The following is a 21,428-nucleotide window of genomic DNA, read 5'->3' as shown; positions in this document are numbered from 1 at the left end:
AAAACACAGGAAGAATGCTCGTTGCCATAAATCACAGCAAGATCTTTTTTGATCTACCTCCTAGAGTAATGGAAATAAAAACAAAAATAAACAAATGGGGCCTAATGAAACTTAAAAGCTTTTGCAAAGCAAAGGAAACTACAAACAAGACAAAAAGACAACCCTCAGTATGGGAGAAAATATTTGCAAACAAATTAACAAAGGATTAATGTCCAAAAATTATAAACAGCTCATGCAGCTCAACATTTAAAAAACAAACAACCCGGGCTTCCCTGGTGGCGCAGTGGTTGGGAGTCTGCCTGCCAATGCAGGGGACACAGGTTCGTGCCCCGATCTAGGAGGATCCCACATGCCGCAGAGCGGCTGGGCCCGTGGGCTATGGCCGCTGAGCCTGAGCGTCTGGAGCCTGTGCTCCGCAATGGGAGAGGCCACAACAGTGAGAGGCCCGCATACCGCCAAAAAAAAAAAAGAAAAAAAAAAAAAAAAACCCGATCAAAAAATGGGCAGAGGGCTTCCCTGGTGGCGCAGTGGTTGAGACTCTGCCTGCTAATGCAGGGGACATGGGTTCGAGCCCTGGTCTGGGAGGATCCCATGTGCTGCGGAGCGACTAGGCCCGTGAGCCACAACTACTGAGCCTGTGCGTCTGGAGCCTGTGTTCCGCAAGGAGAGGCCACGATAGTGAGAGGCCCGCGCACCGCGATGAAGAGGGGCCCCCACTTGCCACAACTAGAGAAAGCCCTCGCACAGAAAAGGATGACCCAACACAGCAAAATAAATAAATAAAAATAAAACTCCTACACCCAACATCTAAAAAGAAAAAAAAAAAAGGCAGAAGACCTAAATAGACATTCCTCCAAAGAAGACATACAGATGGCCAAGAAGCACATGAAAAGCTGCTCAACATCACTAATTATTAGAGAAATGCAAATCAAAATTACAATGAGGTATCACCTCACACAGTTACAATGGGCATCATCAGAAAACCTTCAAACAACAAATGTCGGAGAGGGTGTGGAGAAAAGGGAATCCTCTTGCACTGTTGGTGGGAATGTAAATTGATACAGCCACTATGGAGAACAGTATGGAGGTTTCTTACAAAACTAAAAATAGAATTACCATATGATCCAGCAATCCCACTACTAGGCATATACCCTGAGAACACCATAATTCAAAAAGACACATGCACCCCAATGTTCACTGCAGCACTATTTACAATAGCCAGGACATGGAAGCAACCTAAATGCCCATCGACAGACAAATGGATATAGAAGATGTGGCACATACAATGGAATATTACTCAGACATAAAAAGAAACGAAACTGAGCTATTTGTAATGAGGTGGATAGACCTAGAGTCTGTCATACAGAGTGAAGTAAGTCAGAAAGAGAAAGACAAATACCATATGCTAACACATATATATGGAATTTAAAAAAAAATGTCATGAAGAACCTAGGGGTAAAATGGGAATAAAGACACAGACCTACTTGAGAATGGACTTGAGGATATGGGGAGGGGGAAGGGTAAGCTGTGACAAAGCGAAAGAGAGGCATGGACATATGTACACTACCAAACGTAAGGTAGGTAGATAGTGGGAAGCAGCCGCAGAGCACAGGGAGATCAGCTCGGTGCTTTGTGACCGCCTGGAGGGGTGGGATGGGGAGGGTGGGAGGGAGGGAGATGCATGAGGGAAGGGATGTGGGAACAGATGTATATGTATGACTGATTCACTTTGTTATAAAGCAGAAACTAGTAAAAAAAAAAAAAGAATATGGAGAGGTGTTCAACCTCTCTAATGGTCAGAGAGAGCCAATAAAACTAATTTGAAATAGAATTATATAGTCATTAGAATGGTAAAAATTGGAGCATTAGTAATATCAAGTGTTAGCAAGGATGTAAGAAAATTTTAACATCCATTGCTAGTATTACGAATGTAAACCGGGGCAAACATTCTGGAAAGCATGAAATTGTGTACTTTGAATAGTACAAACCTCAGAGAAACAGACGGAATGTTCATCATAGCATGACTTTTGGTAGCAAGTATTTGGAGGGATCCTAGACATCAGTAGGAGAAAGGACAAGTACAATATGGCATACGCAAATGATGGCATGGAATAGTCATAAATAATGAGCCAGATGTACATGTAACAACATGGATAGATACAAAAGAATACAGTGGTACACAAGAAAAGATGCAGAATGACATAACCATGTCATTTATGTAAATCAAAAACACAAAGCAATAGCACTATGTATTTTTTTAAATAGATACATATCTAAGTAAACATATGGATAGTATATTAGGAGACTGAATATTAAATACAGTAAAGAGGGTGAATGTGTGTTGGGTGTGGAAAAGTGAGTGAGGGTGGTGAATACAGAATAAAACAAAAAGGGACCTCATGATGAAAATACTCGCTGAACAGAGAATATGATTAACTCAATACTCGGCACATGAAAATCCACATACAACAGTATTTAGTAGATAGTGGGAATTCCCTGGCGGTTCAGTGGTTAGGACTCTGCGCTTCTACTGACAGAAGCCTAGGTTCGATCCCTGGTTGGGAAACTAAGATCCCACAAGCCGTGCAGAGTGGCCAAAAAAGAAAAATAAAATGACCAGGTTAAAACAAAAAAGATGAAGATAGTGGTGCTATTAGACTAGAAAAGAAGAGCTTTTAAAGAAAAAAGAATGGACAAAATTATCAAATGTTGTGAAGAGTTCATGTAAGAAAAGGAGTCAAAAAAAGAACAAAGAACAAATTATGTTTCCTTTACTGAAAGTGGTGAAAATAATTTCACCATAACATCATCAATTTCTTCATATTCCTTAATTTGTAGAACTAGATTGCTTTTCTATGAGTGTTTTGGCAATGACACACAAAAAATATCTTGTTTCTTCTAATTGCATACTAATTTCTGGTTTTCTTTTACTGGTAGCTTCATATCACTACTTATGTTCTGTTTACTACCTCCTATGACCAGCAGATCCTTTCCTGATCTTATTGTGCTCATTTGTGTGATATAAATGGCTCATTATTATCAATTAGCTTATTTTTATGATATGCCCTATGACCTCTCCTTAGTGAAAAGATACTTCTATAATCTATTCCCATATTCTCTGGTTTAGTTATTCTAAGTCACTTCATCACTGACTGTGTATATGGTTTTATATCAGAGTGCTCCAGATGTAGGACCATATTTATGTCATCTAAACTAACTCCTTCCTAGCAAGGGGGCTGTAAATGTAGACTTTGCTCAAGAAGAGAAAATGGTATTAGTGAGAATCTAGCTATTCTCTTCCATAGCTGGATCTTCTCCCTTCTTGTCATTAAATCTATTTCACTCTTTCTCACACATATAGAAACACACTTACTCTCCCTCCAGGGATGACAACCCAAAGTCCCATCCAGTCACTGCTTGCAACTCAAGTCCAGGAACACTGGGTGAGATGCAGTCTTCTCCATCAGGTCTAGATGTGGCTCCTCATGTTCCAGCATCCTATTAAACTAGAAAGGTATCTGTTTCCCTACATCGCATATACAGTGGTTGAACAAGGACATGATGGTTACACAGTGACTACACAAGGAACACTCCCCATTTGGAAAAGGGAAAAAATGGAGGAACACAGCAGACATAGGTCTATAGCAATCCTGAAATCCTGTTAGGCACACATTTTAAGAGCCCCTCCATCTGGGGGTAGTTCCTTAAGTAGACCCTGATTCTACTCTTTGAGAACATCTCCATAGTGTTTGGCTAGCTGAAACAAATAATTCCATCTTTAGGGAGTTTCCTCCTTGTTCACTAATCAACTTGGCCACATCTAAAGTGAGTGTTAGGAAGAAGATCCTATTTGAGGTCTAGACCAAGCCCTCTAAGCTGCCTCCTGCTTATGGAAAGTTAAGGGACAAGAATTATTTTACATCTCAAATAGTTAAAGTGATTTTATTCTGGGTGCGTGGCTTCTTGGGCCATATACACTCTCCTCAGAAACACAGTAAACACTTAGTATTATTACTTCCAGCAGTTCCATGTGCCATATTCAAAGTTCTTTTCAGACACAGATCTCAAATCTGTCTTTTGTTCTTTGCCTCTTTGTCCCAATGCCTCACATTCTCAATGTAATACTGGCTATAGTGAGGCTCTCTGGAACAGTAGGTGAGAAGTTTCACTCTTAATGAAATCTTTTCCTGACTTTACTCAACTGTGAATTTTTAGCACCTTCAACACTCAAAGTTTTCATTATTTTTTTAATATCAATTTTTACAATTTAGGTATAGAAGCTGTGATAATTATTTTTCAGTCTTTCTAGGCCCCAGATATCTGCATTCTATTTCCTTTCATATCTGCTTGAAATTGCCAGTTGTTTCCAGATTCTCTCATATTAATTTATTAGAAAATTTCTTAAAACAGATATTAGTAACAAATATAAACTATTCAAATTTAATTTTCCAACCTTGTCCCCATAGCTGCCCACTCAGTTGGCATAAGGTGGGCCTTCCAAGTAGGTAACAGCTTAATTGAGTATTTTTATCAGCACCTAAATGGACCTTTAGCTGTCCATCCAGCTGTATCTTTCTTTGCCATTCATAGACCAGCTACTAAGTCAAAACTGCATGTTTTATACTTTCGTTACATCACAGTACCCCACTTCTAGTACAAATTCTTTACTTGTCAGGATACGCCAAGTTATGCTTTGGTATCAACTAAACATTGAAAAATCTCAGCAGCTTAACACAAGTTTGTGCCTCCCCCATCATAGTTTGATGCAATTGGGCAGTTCTCCTGGACTTATCTCTGACCAGTGATTCAGGAACCCAGATTCCTTCCATCTTGTGGCATTACCACACCAGAGTATCACTTTCACTTGCCCAGATTAGGGAGAGAAAGTGAACCAAGAATCTCACTGGAGATTTTAGGGTTCAGGCCTAGAGACATCACTTTTGGAAACATTTCATTGGCCAGATCATAACTACAAGGAAGACTGGGAAATATATGCCCTGGAAAAGGAACTAGAATGGGTGAGCATCTAGTCAGTTTCTATCTCAACAAACTTTGCCAAATATGACAACAAAATAAATCACATTTACTTTTTTTCCCCTTAGGAAACAAAAGCTCTCAGTCTTCTCTCTCCCCACTTCCATTATCCACCACCTCCCTCAGTGAGGTAATTAGTATTAATAGTTGGTGTATATCCTTCCAGATTTTATAAATCTATTTACCACTCCACGAGTCCCCTTCCTGCTCCTCCTAAAAACAATGAATGTGAATATGATTGACGAGGTCTTCAGGTATTGATTGAGCCACATTTACTAGTAGGCTCAGCTACTGTATTTTAAAGTCTTGTACACATCCGTGGATATTCTATTCTCCCTTCCACATCTTTGTTTTCCATCCAACTAAGTGCAACCAGGTGTCTAAGTAGGTCAAGCTTCTAAATCATTTTCTTCCTCTAATTTCCTTCTTCTGTCTGGTTCTCATTCACTTTCTTTCTCACTCTTTAAGGTCTTCCCCATTAGAACTCTTAGACTTTATTCTTCTATGCTGTGAGCCAGGGGATGATAAAACCCCAATGTTTGGATTTAGAATTTTAAAGGAGATACAAATATCATTTGGGTTTCTGGTCTAAGCTATAGGAGCCAATCCAGGTTGATGAGAATTCTTCATTAAAGGTTACTGACTACTTGGTCATTTCTACAATTGTTCTTTAATATTCAGCAGCCTCCAGAACTCCATGGAAGGAAAGGCTGTACCATGCAATGAAGAACTCAAATGTTTATGCTGTCCTGTCATGGTGTGCAGTATGGCGGCCCTGGGAAGATAGCTGACTGACAGAGCAGAGCATGATTAGTGTACTTCTGACTGCCTGGACACAATTCTACCAGTACCATTACAATCCAGTCCAGTCTCACAATGGACACTTTTGTTTTGTTTTGTTTAACTAATATTGGGTGACAAATGCATTACTCTGAAATTTATCATTTAATAGATCATGCATATCCTCCCAGAAAAATAAATCTAGATTCATATATATATGCATACATATAGTCACATTTATTATATATGTACATATATATATAAAGGAAGTATTAATTTTCATTTTAATCACTGCATAGTATTCTCTTGTACCATAGTACCATAATTTAATCATTCCCCATTGATGGCTACATACATGTGTGTGTTTGTATGTGTGTGTGTGTATATATATTTATTTATTCATTTGGACTGTAGTTTCTGGATTCAATTCCTAAAAGTAGGATTTCTAAGTATAGGTTTATGGATTTCTAATGTTTAAAAATATTGCCAGATTTCCCTTCCAAACACCTGTACATTACCAGTATCTAAAAGTGACTTTTCCCCATCTGATCACCAAAATTGGATGATATCAATCTTTAAATTTTGACTATCAGATTTGTGAAAAGTTTGTATTTAATAACTGCTTTAAGTTGTATATTTTATTAGTGGGATTGAAGACCTTCCTCACATCAGAATAATACAAATAGTCTCCTGAATTTTGTCCTAATATTTTTATAGGTTTTTTTAACATTTAAATGCTTAGTCTAACATGTATTTTAGTACATGGTATGTGGATAAACCCAACTTTATTTTCTTTCAAGTGAATACTGATATTTAGTTTCAATGACCAAATTATGATAGCCCCAATCAGCATGACTGATGGAAATTTGACCCCCTCAATGTGTCCCATTATTATTTTTGGAAGTCCCCAAAATAATCCCTATAAACCAATTAATAAACCAATGAATTTGCAGCCGTTATAATGACCACCCGGTTTTTCTCTCCCGCCTTCCATTCTTGTGCCCAGGCCAACACACCCCTCTAGGCCACTTCGTAAAATTTTATCACTACGTATTACGTAATAGGAGTGTTAAGTGTCTTCTCTCCAGATTATCCCAAATTTGGCCAATGCTGCGATCAGTAGAGACACAAGAAGAATGTCCTCCTCCCCAACTTTAGTGCCAAACTTTGTCATTTGGACACTGAGTCAAATCTACATGTTCCTCAGTCTTTCATAGTCTTTCTTGAGTCATTCTTGTTAGCAAAGAATCTCACAGGGTCCTCATTAAAACAGTTCTATAAATTCTGTCCTGGGACTTCCCTGGTGGTCCAGTGGACAAGACTCAGTGGTCCCAATGCAGGGAGCCCAGGTTCAATCCCTGTTCGGGGAACTAGATCCTGCATTCGTGCCGCGACTAAGAGTTTGCATGCCACAACAAAGACCTCACATGCCTCAACTAAGATCCAGCGCAGCCAAAATAAAATAAATAAATAAATAAATAAAAAGAAATCTTCAAAAAAAAATTCTGCCCTTTATTTCTTTATACATAAGAGTTCAAATTAGATTTTTCCAAAGAGGGACAGATACCATACCATTGCCATCTGCGTTTCTCAATGCCTATGTATGAAATAAAATTCATAGAAAACATAACCTACCTAAATATAGAATTTCAAAACATATATTATGCATTCAAATTATGATATATGAAAGCTTTAACTATATTTTAGAAGAATAAATGGAAATCAATTTATAAAAAAATTATGTGTTTCAATATGAAAATCCTTGCACACAATCACACTAAGAAGTTTGACAAGGTATAATCTGATACTCATCTCTGTGTATATATACAACCACAGTGCAACTCCAAGAAAGTCTGATACTGGTATTTTGCATTAGCATTTCCTTCAATGATGTTATTTTCCAAAATAATGAACAATTCTTGGTAAGGTGATAAACCAAACAAAGTGTAATCTTCCCATGATTTACTTAGTAATTTCATTCTGGGAAAATTCAGTTTATATAACAACCTGCCAAAAAAATGTGATTGTATGTAAAAATGTGATTTGCATCTAGACTCAGATAGTTATAAACAGGTTTTTTTTTTTTAATATACACTAATGTCTGGTTGGACAATAAGTATTTATAGGAGTCTTCCTATATTTATGACAAGTCTTCATCGTCTGGGAATGTCTCATCCAGTGCAGATAATCTAGCATCCTTGATAGCCACCAGTGGTATTCCCCCTCTTCCATCACTGTAAGAATATAAAAATGCCTCAAAAATTTCTAAACACTCCATCAGGAGTAGTATCACATCTTTTGGAAACCACTAATCAACACCACCATTTCCCTCATCACCTGGGCTCTCTCCGCCAAACCCAACCCAAAACTCCCTCCTCAACTATTTACAAAACAAAAACTCCCATAATTAGCAATTGTATTAAATAGATGCTTTTTTAAACGGAGGAGGGAAGGTAATGTTTGAGTTAACAGCACTGGGTCCAATTTAGCTAAACAAATGCATTTTCCTATAATAATATAAAAATAAAGCAGAATACTCTTCAGTAATCAAAAGAGAAAACAGATTTTTAAAAATCTCTTCAGTGCTTTGATCATCTTGGGCCTTCAGCATTTAGCACAGTGCACACAGTATGTCACAAATACTAATTGAATGAATGTTATTGTTTTCTACCAACCTACCCTGTAATAGGTTTTCTTTCTCTCCTGTTTTTCAGTTTTACTAAGCAGTTATAATGGTTCTATAACATAGCTTCCATTATTAAGTTGTTGGCATTCCACTGTTTTTAATTCACATTTCTCCTTTAGCTGAAATTCATATAAAGACAGTCCTCTTGTGTTGCACAAAAATAATCATCTTTGTCAACTCTTCCAATGAGCTAACATTCCATGATAAATTTAATTCACTGAACTATTTTAGTCATTAAATTTTACTTTATGTTCATGTCTTGTGTCAATAGATCACTGGTTTAATGGAGTGTAATAAATGAGTTCTTAATTGATTATTGTTCTCATTAATCACTGCACTTCCACAAGGAAAATCTGTGAAATACACAGACATAATGTGATGCCCCAGAGCACAGAGTAAAGAACGGATGCCAAGCATAGAAATATAATTTTGAAAACTCAGGAAAGATAAACCCTAGAGCATAACATATTAGAATCATATTGATAGTTGGAATTTTTTTAACCCAGCCTGCACCATAAAGTGTAATTTCATTTTAAGAAATGTCTATAATAAAAAATAGTTCCTCAAGGTGTAATTTCCTGATCAAAACAGGTTTTTGCCCCCACACAGTAATAATGTTTTAAGACATCCCAGGCGTTTTGACTGATAGCCACTGATATTTCAAACTGTGACTATGTACTGCACTGCTATTTCTGCAAGAGAGGTGATGGTTATTTTGTATAATGCAAGCTTAAAGTACTCTAAAGTATAAAGGAATAGCTTTTGGAAACGGTCAGCTACATGTTCCACTACCACTACTAAATAAGCAATGACAAAGAGATATTCACCTATCCTTCTAAAATGTATTTTATTTGAAATGTCCTTGTAGGGGAGTAAAAAGCAAGTCCTTTTGTTCCAAGCAGTTGACAAGAACACTGGAAATATTGAGAAAATTGTACTCATTTCTTCTGAATAGTAAATCAATTGCTTCATCTTATCTTGTTCTGTCATTGCAACACTCACAATGCTATTATGGGTATCCGTTTTAAAGGATCCTTATCAATCTGCTGTATCACTGGTGAACTCAAAAGTTAGAAAGTTAAATTTAACTAAAGTTGAAAGGCTAGAACAGGGAAAAAATGGGATTTAATTCCCCATGTTTTGACCCCTAATTAAATGTTCTTTACATTACACCCTAGTGACTCTTTACTGTGAGTACCAAGTACCTAAAATGTCATCCTCCTCTCTCAAAATTGTACCTTTCACTCTGTTCTCAAAGCCTGAAACCCTTGAAGGGAACTGCATGTGGACTGAGTTCATGGCTGAGGGTACAGGGAATTACTGCAATTCCTTTTTTGACCTCTCTTCTCAGGACCTCTAGAAAATGCTTGATAAAATACTGTGTTCTTATTTCATATAAATTGGTTAATGGCATATTACAAAAGTCCACATCTTAAACAATGTATGACAGGTGAACAATGTATTCATACTATGTTGGTGGCCAAGTCCCAACTTGTGCTCTCTGAGTACTTTGTGGTCCTGGGACTGGGTGCTTCCGTTCCAAAAGAGCTGTCAATGGAATTTGTCCACTGATGAGTCGTGTTTCACTTAAATAAAACCCCTCAATGCTAACAAAAGAAGTAATTTAGGCCTTAGATCTTAAAAATAAAAGCTCTGATGAGGTGACACTACCCGTAAAGCAAAGGCAGAGTTGAGTCAGGTGTCTCTCCTCTCTCTGCTCCTGATCCCACACCTCTCTGGCCCTCTATCTCTAGCTACAGAAGTAGGGAATAAAGCAAAGATAAAGTGACTATCTCTTAAAGTGTTGTCATGATTGCAAAATGAAATCTGGTTTAAAAATAAATTCTTAAAAGAAAATTATTTAATAAATTGTTCATTAGTCTTTTGGCTAACTGACTTTTAATGAATTGATCTAGAAGCTCCTAGTCCCAAAGTGCACTGCCTCAGATGTATGCATACAAGGCAGGCTTGGTCAATCAGTATCGTAGTCCCTAATCATTTTCATGATATATGATCCATACCAGAGTCCACTCCGGGAAGACTGTTAGATCTGTGGGTAACGATGCTCCTTCTTCCTTTTGTATATTAAGCTATAAAGACCAGACAAGCCTAGAGTTGTCAGTGGCCACACTGCCACCTTGTAGAAAGAGACTCTAAGAATGAAGCTAACACAGAGGAAATCAGAGCCAAGGTATGGACAGAAACAAAATCTAATTATATAGTTGAAAACATATATCATGCTATTCCTGAGGACTGATGCCTCTAGACTTTTCAGCAGTATGAAGCAATATATTCTCTTTTTGAAATTAAGCTCTTATAAGTTTCTGTCACTTGCAACCAAAGGCAGACTAAGAGATTATGGAAAAGCATGAGAAAATTTTAAAGTGGTATACAAATATAAGGCATTTTTATTGTTGCCAAATAAATGCAAGAACTTTCCCTAAAATATTCTATTTGATCTGATTCGATCGAGTCTAGTGACTCCATCATTCTTTTTTTTCTTTTCTTTTTTTTTTTTTTTTTTGCAGTAGGCGGGCCTTTCACTGTTGTGGCCTCTCCCGTCGCGGAGCACAGGCTCCGGACACGCAGGCTCAGCAGCCATGGCTCACGGGCCCAGCCGCTCCGCGGCATGTGGGATCTTTCCAGACCGGAGCACGAACCCATGTCCCCTGCATCGGCAGGCGGACTCTCAACCACTGCGCCACCAGGGAAGCCCGAGTCCATCATTCTTTAACACAACTTTCAACTCAGTTATGTTGCATAAACCAATAAGACTATTATACGAGTTTGAAATAAAATTTAAATGAAAACAACATAGAATTAACCAAACTTAACTGCAAAGGCTATGGAGGAAATGAAAAGGTGTTATAAAAGCAGTATACCTGTAATATGGAAGAACACTATTTTGCGTGCAAATGCGTTAAATTCATTTTGAAAATTATTTGGTTATTTTGACTAGTAAGTCCTGCTGTGTATGTCCATGAATAGAGTTTGATTTTAGGCACTTGGGTTAATTAACATTCAAGTTCAAGGATGACTAGTCTTTAATAACAAAAAATACATTTATCTCAAATAATAGTAGCATTATTTAAAAGCTCTTTTTCTGAAAATGATTGTATTCTTATTCCCCAAATAACTATTCTTTTTTTACCTTTAACTCATCAATCAGGAACCATGCCATTATCCCAAATCATATTAAAAGATCATTTTCATAGGAAAGCTCATGAATTTCAGTCCTTTGAATAATCTTTTTATACTCCAACTCTACTATAAAAGAAAATTATTTTCAGGTTATGTTTATTTCATTTAGGATGAATGACAGTATTTATTTCAGTTCCTCATTCTGTATTCAGATGTCTATCAAACAGAGAAATCAAGATTCTCTTTTTGCTCAGATCAGTTTCTTTGGTCCTACCATTAAGAGGGTTATTTACATGAGAGAAAGTAATTTCTAAACATTACAAATATTGAATCTAATTTTCCTCCCTCTCCCACCGTTAGCAGAGAGACTAGGCTGGCGAAGCCACAGAAAGAGAAATGCTGCTGCTGGCCGTGGATCTTCGTGAAGGGAAAGAGTGCAGTTATAGAAGGAAATCTTGGCAGAGCTCTCCCTGCTGAACACAAACATACATGGAGAATGATATGTGGAGTCATTTGGTCAAAACTCTTCTAATTTGGGATGCGAGTACAGAATACTGGCTCCCTCCTAAACATACTGGAGTCCCAAATCTGAAAAACTGGCTAGGAAACCACTTCTCAAAGCCTGTTACTTAATCTCTTAGAATTTCAGAAAGGAAACTCAGGCTAAATATTGACCAGAGGAAAGAAAAGAGGTAGGATGGCAAGAGGAAAATTTGTATCAAGGGAAAGAATGTTTTTCTCCAAAACCCAGAACACCAATTAATTGCCCTTCTGAGGGTAGGACTCAGACTCAAAGAGTGAACTGGTAGCTCCTTTTATGATTTTTTTTTTTTTTTGCGGTACGTGGGCCTCTCACTGTTGTGGCCTCTCCCGCTGTGGAGCACAGGCTCCGGACGCGCAGGCTCAGCGGCCACGGCTCACGGGCCCAGCCGCTCCGCGGCATGTGGGATCCTCCTAGACCAGGGCACAAACCCGTGTCCCCTGCATCGGCAGGCGGACTCTCAACCACTGCGCCACCAGGGAAGCCCTCCTTTTATGAATTTTAACTATGGCTGAGTTTTAAACAAGTTGCCCTCTTAGAATGTACTTGCTTGTGTTATTCAAGTCTTACCCATCTTTCCTAACCCAGCTCCAATCCCAACTCCTCTGACGAGAATCCTCTAGTTTCCCTAGCTCTGTGTTGACTATTCTTTTCTGAAATATGACAGTCCTTAACCTGTCACCTCTCTCCCATCATTCCTCTTTTAGTCAACTCTGTGTTATTGCTATTTGTGTTCATGTCCCAGCTTTCCTGATAAAATTATGAACTCCCTTAAAGAAGGTTCCTTGCATAATTCAAGTTTTTAATCTTAGCCAAGTACCTTGCACAGTGTAAGGCATTGAATAAATACTTGTTAAATGGATGGCATAGAGGAATGGATGGAGAAAATGTTTAAGACTAATACTGGCAAACTTTTTCTTAAAGAGCCAGACAGTAAATATTTTAGACTTTATAGGTCAAGAGACAAAATTGAGAATACTATATAGACATTTACATATAACCACTTAATCTATAACCATTGTAAAAGTAAAAACCATCTTAGCTTTCAGGCTGTATAAAAACAAATCTCAGGAGAGATCTGGCCCATAGGCTGTAATTTGCCAAACTGGTTTATATCATTAAAATTTTTTAGAAGTACATTTATTAAGAAGGCTTGTTTTCAATATGTCACTTTTAATTACCTTGTTTTATCCTTGAAATGGTCTATGGCATATAATTGGGGCACATAATAAATAAAAGTTTTTGGCTACCAACAACCAAACCTGATTATTCTACTTTTGTTTTTCAGACCCATTTAAAACATCTTCAGCTCTATGCTTGTCTCCATACTTTCCTTATTTGACTTTGTATTGCAGGACTTTGTAAGGTTCAGTTCATCAGATGTTTGAAGACAAAAATTGTGTCATCTTCTGAGTATCACCAATAGTGGGGAGAAAACCAGTTACAAATATACAGAAGTGGCAAAGGAAGGCAGATTCAGGAAACAGCAAGTAATCAAGTTTTTACCACCACATGTAGAGTGGTGGTAGTTTTCAATAAGGTTAACTAGTTGGGAGGACCAGCATGTACACCAGAATACATTACCTATCTGCAGAGGAATTTATACTTAAAAGTGCAACTTAAAAGGGAGAGTCAAATACAACTTAAAAGGGACAATCACAGACTTCCATTTCTAGTCTTGATGGAGTAAATGGAGGCAGACTTGTCTTCCAGCAGTAACTAGAAAACTTGACAAACTACGTTCAGTAATTATTTTCAGGCCTGGGTAGTAGGTAAAGGAGGACCATGGTTCCTATGGGAAGAGATGAAAACAAGGTGGGCCCTATGATCATTCCATACTCCGACTGGATACACATTAAGAACTATAGTACACAGAGGAAAAACCCAAGTGGAGAATAAGACTATTGCTAAATAGAGATCAGAGTTCAGGGAAGCTGATGGATTGTGTGAGGCAGAAACCAGAGAGGAGAGATAAAAAAGATTCCAAAAGTCTACATGGGAGCCCCCTTGAATCTTTTGCTAAATATTATTAGGGGCACATGCATAGCATAAAAACTCCATTAAGCTAGGCAAAAAAAAATAACTAAGGATCTGTAAGATGAAAAATTCCCAGAGTTTAGATAGGGCCTGGAGGGGTTTGAAATATAACTAGCTAGAGTAGAGAGATTTCAATGAACAGAGAGTAGAGACCTCAGAGGCTCACCCTTTAACATCAGAGCTAAATTCACCTAGAGTAAAATGACTCCAGATATGAACTATTAAAATTTAAAAATAAGCTTCAAAATGATCAAGGTGATCTTCAAGTTACTTAACTGCCTGCTAAAATAAAAGTCACAACTTTAAAAAAAAAAACATGATCCAGATCCTCAATCATATAATATTTACATTGTCCAGCATCTAATAAAAAAATTACTAGATATGTAAAGAAGCAGAAAAATGTGACCCAAAGCCGAAAGAAAAATACAAACAATAGTAAGAGACTTACCATACAGATCAGAGCAAAATAAGAGCAAGGATCTGAGGGCAAACATGTCCAAGACCGGCACAAACTCCCAGATGAATTTGGGGATCCAGGAGCAGAGATCAACTGTGCTTCTCTCTTCAGGTAGTGCCAGAAAAAGTAGCAAACCTTGAAGAGCTTCTGAGCATGGCACCTGACATAGACACAGAAGTGTGGAGAAGGCTACCGGAGGTATCTAGGCAGCCAGCCTGAGACAGGCTCACAGAGCTCTCCCCACAACTCCCAGCACCAAGAGCACAGCCAATGACCTTCTGTGGTCAAAGACTGGAGGGATCTGAATATAGATATGAGAGCAGACACTGAGACAGCTTTAGGAGCAAAACATAAACAGGAACAACCACACTAAGAGGATGCCCGAATGGTCAGATGATGACACTATGAACCAGGTTTACCAACACCTCCCACATATCTTGGTATCTAACTATGCTCTGAAACAGAAATCTGAGGGAGGTAAGGAACTGATTTGAGAGAACAGTGAATTGACCAAAATGTAGTTTTTAAATTATAATCAAGGGAAGTTATAAGGGGAAAAGGGGACATTTCTTGCTAATCTGTGTTTCACTGTATTATTATTGTTACAGTATTGTTTTGTTGTTTTTGTTATTTACAGTAGAGATAATGTTATCTTCTACATAAATAAAACTGCTGTTCCCTTAGTCTCAGACTCTTCCTGATCTCAATGTTAATGTCTGACTCTATCAGTTCTCACTGATTCATTTCAGCTTCTAGGTCTAATTCTAGCCCCCACATCTGGCTTTTCCTCCATAAAAGTGATTGTGCTTGGTTCCTTTCTTCCCTGTCAAAATATACCTCTCCTCTTCTCCCTGGGGAGTCTGCTCTCTGCTTCTAAATATTTTCATTGTGCCAAATAAATCTATTGAAAGGGGTATGTGGCTGCCAATACTTTAATGTTCTATCTCTCAAAGGTAAGATGTTTTCATTAAAACAAATGTCTACTTAGAAAAATATTTTAAGAATGGACACTTTATTTCTGTTGAGAACCATTGGTCCACATAAGCTAGTCTTACCAGAGTAAAGTACAGGGAAAAACAAAGCCTTGGAATGAGTTCAGACACATGGTACCATTAAGTAACTACTTAAAGCATATGAATGACAGCTAATTATTGCAAACTTTAGATAAATACAAGCATAACTTATTATACAAGCCAAGACACTTTTGAGAGGGACAGGGGTGCTACTAATAACTTCTCTTGGATAAAAGTCATAAATCATGACGGTTGTAGCCAACCCTGGGTGTATGATCACCTACATATAAAATAACTAATCTAGGAGTTCAGGTTTTCGAGCATGAGCCACCTGTTCTCCTTGCTTGGTCTTGCAATAAAACTTTCTCTGTTCCAAAATAAATAAATAAATAAACAAACAAATAAATAAATTAATTAATTAAATAAAGTAAAATAAAGTAAAGTAAAATAAAATAAATAATCTACAACTTCAATCAAAAAGAGAAAATACAAATTGTTCCAAAATATACTGAATATACCTTTATTGCATAATATGCCAAGCAAATGGAGTGTAATTCAAGAATGAAAGAAGGGAGTTAATGAGAATTGGTAGAAAAGGAACAAGAGAAAGGAAAGGGAGGTAAGGAATGGAGAGGAGAATCTGAAGGTCGAGCGAGCGGTGCACAGAGATGGAAGGCAAAAGAGGGAAATTGCCACATGAAGAAGAGAATTTTAAAAGGCCAACTTCTGCTTATATAGCCCTCATTATCACTCCTTCCCTTCTCAGTTCTCTGAAAATGACCCCTGGTGCAAAATAATCTTTTCTACAGATGTATCATTGCTGATTTCCACCTCGGGTCTGGTATCCTACAGATCAGCACAGCCTCAGTTCAAGACCAATTTTTGTCTTTACTTAACCGTGTATTTTTAAATGTCACATTACAGGTGTTTCCCACATACCCATCCACTGAAATCATCCACACAAATTTGATTATTTTGAAACAAATCCCACACATCAGATCATTTCTTCTATAATTTCTTCAGTTTGTATCTCTAAAGTATAAGGTCTTTCTATAATAATATAATAACAATAACATTACCACATATAAAAATGGCAATATTTAAGAATATCTTAATGTTATCAAATATCCAGACTATAGGCAAATATCCCCCATACACTGTTTTGGGTTTCTCTTGTTACTGTTAGTGTTTGACTTTATTTTTATGGTTGCTTTGTTCAAATAAATTCCCTATTATGAATTCAGCTGATATGCTTCTTAAGTTTCTTTCAGTATTTATAATTTATTTTGAGGACATCAGATCACTTGACCTATGTATTTTCACACTTTCTGGGTTTTGCTTGTTGTACCCTCATATTAAAATTTAACTTGTGTCTGTGTCCCTTATATTCTTATAAACTGGTAGAACTACAGGCTTCATCAGATTAAGGTTGAATTTTTTTAAATATACAGTCTCACAAGTTGTATTATATAACAATATTACTGATAGCATCATAGCAGGAAGCAATAACATCTGATTGCATCTTTTTGTGATATTTAAATTGCTTACAGAATTCAAACTTTATATGAACCATAAATACAAAATATATATATTTATGTATAAATTTATGTGTATATATATATTTATATATATAAATACATATATTTTTATATATATAAATATATGTATTTATATACTTATATTTATATTTATATAATATATATTATATTATATATAATATATATATTTTTATATATTTACTATATAGTATATATTATATATACTATATAAAATATATAATATATATTTAATATATATAATATATATTTATATTTAATATATATTATACTTATATATAGATATATATTTATATATTATATATATATTTATAAATATATATATTTATATATTATATATTTATAAATATATTTATATTTATGTATACATACATACATAAATACAGAACATATACTACATATATATATATATATACACAAAATACATTATAAAGTTTCCCATAAGCTTCAGATCTAATAGATTTATTATCCATTGATAATCATTGCCTAGATCCACTAATTCATCAGTAATGGAAAAAGGTGATACTCTTAAGTCTATCATTCCTTCTACATTTATTAGCTGGAATTATTCTGTAAAAAATTTTCCCTTGAGTACTTTGTTCAGAAATTTTTCTGGTTTTCAGAATAGTTAATTGGTTCCCTGCATTCCATGTAGATATAGATATATAACTCCCTCCCTTTTACAGCTTTACATTACTCCACTGTGTGGATATACCACAGAATATTGGGTTGTTTCCAGTCTGAAAAATGCTGCAATTAATAGAATTGGGTGTGCCTTCTTATGGTCTCCAATGCCCTGTCCAACTCAACAGCCAATTAAACTTTTCTCAGGTAACCAAAACATAATAGTTGACACATCTGACATTCCTATTAAGTCTCTCAGCCCTTTGAACACCTTCATCTTGTTTAATAAGGCAATATGTCTGCCACAAACACCCCCTCTTCCAATATAACTATTATTGGAGAACTTAATCCTGAAAGGAACTTTAGAGATTATCTAGTTCAACTCCTTTATTTTCCAAATGAGGAAACTGCAGGGAGATCACATGATTGTAACCAAGGTCCCACAGTGTCAACTCAGATCAGATTTACCATGCAGTTAAGGAAGCTCAAGCTTCTACTTCATTCATGAGGATTATTTCCAAGACCCAGAGACAATCCCTAGCAATGTTTATATTACCATATGTTCTTTTAAACTTTTTAGAAATAAATTATTTTAGCTGAAATCAGTTAAGACCACTGTCTCTTCCCACTCTAACTTCCCCATATCATGTTTGTGTCAAGTGGCAGTGGGCATTTTTGAGATCTGGCTAAGAGAATACTGGCTTAGGAGTGCACCACTCCTAATGTGGATGGATGTGAAGCATGCTTCCACTTGTTATATTTAAATTTATTAATAAAATAAATGAGATAAGTTTAAATCAAAACTTTTAAGACTATTAAATAAAAATGATACAAATGAGTAACTAAATAGAAATTATTTGGAAATTGAGAACTGTAACAAAAATTTTCAGGTTCTGCCAAAGCAATAATTCATTTAAAAGAAGAGATTAACTTTAAATTGATTTTAAAATATTCAATAGATTCATGGAATGATTAATAAATCAACAAAAAACAGTGGGTCACATGAATATGTTAGAAAAATTAATTTCTTGCTGATTTGACATAAAATACTGACATTGAACAAAATAACATAAAACAAGGACTAATACATAACTAATACAAGGACATTGATGACAAACATGCTTAATAGCTATCATCAATTGAAGAAGTATTTAAAACTAGTTACTGCCCCCAAATTTTAAATGCCCTGAAATGTTACAACCCTTATGAAAGAAATTTGAAAATGGTTCCCCAACTTGACAGTTTACTAACATTACATGATCTTAACAATCATGAATTGAGAACGGAAAGAAAATTTGCTAATTCTAATAAAAGAAACTAATTTTCATCAATCATGAGAGTCCTATTCACAACAGATTACATGATTAATAATTTTTAAAACTGAGGCAAAAGAAAGAGTTTAACGGTAATCCAGAGTAGCCCTTGTCATTCTTGTAGGCAACCCTTATGACAATAATAGAAGTAAACAGAAGTGCTCTCTGTTCTAGATGCTATGGGATAAAAAAAAAAAAAAAAAAGAATAAGACAAGTTTCTGCTACTGACTTAGGAGAACAGAATTATGACAAACAATGTTTGTTGTAAACAAATATACAAAAACAAGAGCAATTCACATGTATTCAGAAAGTCAGTGGTGTTTTTTTAAAATAGTTAAGGCAGGTTCTCGTTCTTGGAGGATGGAAATGATTTCAATGGGTAGAAATAAAAGAGGACATTCCAAGTAGGGATAATAGGATGACAATAAAAACAGAAGCAAGAAATTGTAGATTGTATCAAAAAACAGCATGAAGTTCTGCATGACTAGACTATAGGTTGTGCATTGGAAAGTCATTTTAGAGAAAGAATAGGTCAGAATCAGATGGGATATGAAAATTTGAACTTTATTTGGCATTTCTGTGAGCAGAAAAGTACACGATGTAAGAGTGTTTAAGGAATATGATTCACGATGCAGCATGGTGAATGGGTTTGGGGAAAAAGAGGCCCATGAGAGCAAGAAGAGTTAGAAGACATTTATAACACAATGTTCCAGACAAGGTCTGATGAAATTTGACCTATAGTTGTGGATGGAAGTAGAAATCAAAGTGTAAATTTATGATGCACTGTGAGGTAGAAACCAATAGAACTTGAACATGGATTGGATATTGGAGGTGTGGACAAATAAATAGGCAAGAGTTTCACATCTAAATGCTGACTGCCAGGACAAAATTAAAAGTTCAGGCATTTCCTATGGTCTTTTCCTCTTTTAAAGTAATACAAGAGCAAATTGCATGTTTCTTCCCTGAACTCTTCAAAATTCTAGTATTCATGCCTTGCCTTCTCTCAAGGAAACACAAAATTTGTAAGAAAATGAATGGCTTCCTAAAACTGATTTTATCAGAAAGCTCCTGAATAGAACGTAATGTTATTTGTTAATTTCCATAGAAATTTTGTGCTCCATGTCATCCTAAACCTCTTGAGCTTCACTGTCTTTTTCAATCTTTATGCCCTTATTTTGCAATTCATTTATTTAAATTGCTTGATTGCAAGAACTTTCATCTGATTACAATGGCATATAGTTGCATGAACATATAAAAATTTCCAGAGCTCCCTAGTCATAACTCTAGACTAGGTTCCCCTAGATAGGGCTTCAAACACTGTTTTAAAACAGTGAAGATAACTCATGGGACAAAGTCACAAGATAAGGGGGATGGAAATATTCAGATGATAATAGCAGTAATTTAGATGAAGTCAAAGTCATACCTGATTCAGTCACTGAAATCAACCAATGCACTATGCTAGACCTCATAAATAATACAAGAGAAGTCTGAAAATTATTCCTATCTTTTAGGAAATTTCTGTCCCTTTGGGATGAAAAAAGATAAGGTCTTACCATTACAGGTAAGCATTTGATTATATACCACAGTAATGGTTCACAGTTAATCAAATACGGTTAAGCATTCAAAAAAGAAATCATGTTCACTGGCTGGAGTAAAAGGGGAAGGTTTCAGGCAGAAGGAAAGACTTCACTGGTCCTTAAAAGACTGGCCAGCTTAGAGCCAGCAGAAAATAGGGAGAGGAGCACAGAGGTTTGGAGGAAAGCAAACTGGCAGCACTGGCACGAGCCTAGTGTATACATAAAACAGAAAAAATGCTGATTTTGGTGAAGTAGGGGGTAAATGTTAAACACATAAAAACAAAAGATTAACTAAGCTGGAAGAATTCAATAATGGAAGGCTCCTTAGACACAATTCTATGGGCAAGGAAAGTTACTGAAATTAATGACTAAGAGAGTAAGATAAAGTGGAATATTTAGGAAGATGGACTGACAGGTGTGTTGATGATCATTGGGACACTAGAGAGATTCTAGAGGCAGAAAGCCCAATTCGGAAGCTACTCTAACAAGAGGTAGGGTCAGCACAATGACCAGCATAAATATGAAATGCAAATAAGAAGGCCAAATCAAGTCCCCCCAGATTGATTCTTTATCTCTATGACCTGTTAGGACTATTATGACTACTGGAAAGTAGGGGATAAAAAACTTTTTTAAGGCTAAATTTTTTTATGTAGCTAAATGCTAAATCA

The sequence above is a fragment of the Hyperoodon ampullatus genome, assembly GCF_949752795.1.
Source record: "Hyperoodon ampullatus genome assembly, chromosome: 8".
NCBI classification, from domain to species: Eukaryota; Metazoa; Chordata; class Mammalia; order Artiodactyla; family Ziphiidae; genus Hyperoodon; species Hyperoodon ampullatus.
The sequence above is the reverse complement of the archived record's forward strand: the minus strand, read 5'-3'. Positions refer to the sequence as shown.